The following is a 1121-nucleotide window of genomic DNA, read 5'->3' as shown; positions in this document are numbered from 1 at the left end:
AAAGAGGAGACAGAGCAGGAAAGGGCAGGATGTAGTGGACTCTGATCACAGGGGAATCTCCTTCTTGGGAATTGAAACTTAAAGACAGACTCTCACTGTCCTTGTCTTTACAACAAACCCAACCTAAAATAATCCAAGTCTGTCTCCTAGGAATTTGAAACTTCAAAGTGAAGGATATAGAGATATGAAATTAGGAGAAAGAGTGGGAAATTTGGCCTCCAAGGGACCCAGGGTTGTCTTTCATCTGCGCCTTCTGAAGCTTGGATGCCACCTACATTGGTTTCCTGTGGCTGTTGTAGAAGTTTCCCATGAACTGGATGGCTTGAAACACAGTAATTTATGCTCACAGTTGGAGGCCAGAAATCCCAAAATCAAGGGGTCAGCAGGGCTCTGCTCCCTATAGAGGTGCTGAGGGTCAACCCACCTCTGACCCCTTGACTTTGGAAGTCACTTCCAATTCTGTCTCCATCTACATCATCTCTTCCTCATCTGTCTGTCCACTCTGTTTGTCTCTTATAAAGACAACTGTCATTGGATTCACGGCCCACTTGGATAAAAGAGATGATCTCTTCATCTCAAAAATGCATATATTAATTCATCTACAAAATCTTTTTTTTTTTGATAAAGTAACATTCCCAGGTTCTTGTGATGACATAAATTTAGGGGACCATTATTCAACCCAAACAACAAACCATCCTTCCAATTAATTTCTTCTTTTTCTCAAATTAAGTAGTGCCAGTTTCTATTATTTTCAACTGGAAGAACTTACTAGTTTGGCCCCTCAAAGTTTGTAGCAGCAATTATAAGTAGCTTGTACCACCTGTTTACTAAGCCTGACTTCTGAAATTATCCAATTGTAGTGTTAAAAAAAAATTTTACTTTGGAGCTTCTTAAAAACACAGGCTTCTGCCCTCATCCCCTGAAATTTTCAGCAGATTGACCTGGGAATCTCCATTTTTTAACAATTCCCAAATATTCCTGTGATGAAACAGAAATAGAGAAATCAAGAGTTCAAGCCCCATTATAAGGTCCCATTCAAATACAAACAAGAGGAAAAGCAGTAAAAAATACTTGGAAAACTTTAATGATGTTTATATAGTAAAACCATAAAATCTCTTAAA

The sequence above is a fragment of the Urocitellus parryii genome, chromosome 7 (assembly GCF_045843805.1).
Source record: "Urocitellus parryii isolate mUroPar1 chromosome 7, mUroPar1.hap1, whole genome shotgun sequence".
Taxonomy (NCBI): domain Eukaryota; kingdom Metazoa; phylum Chordata; class Mammalia; order Rodentia; family Sciuridae; genus Urocitellus; species Urocitellus parryii.
This window is presented reverse-complemented; position numbering follows the sequence as displayed.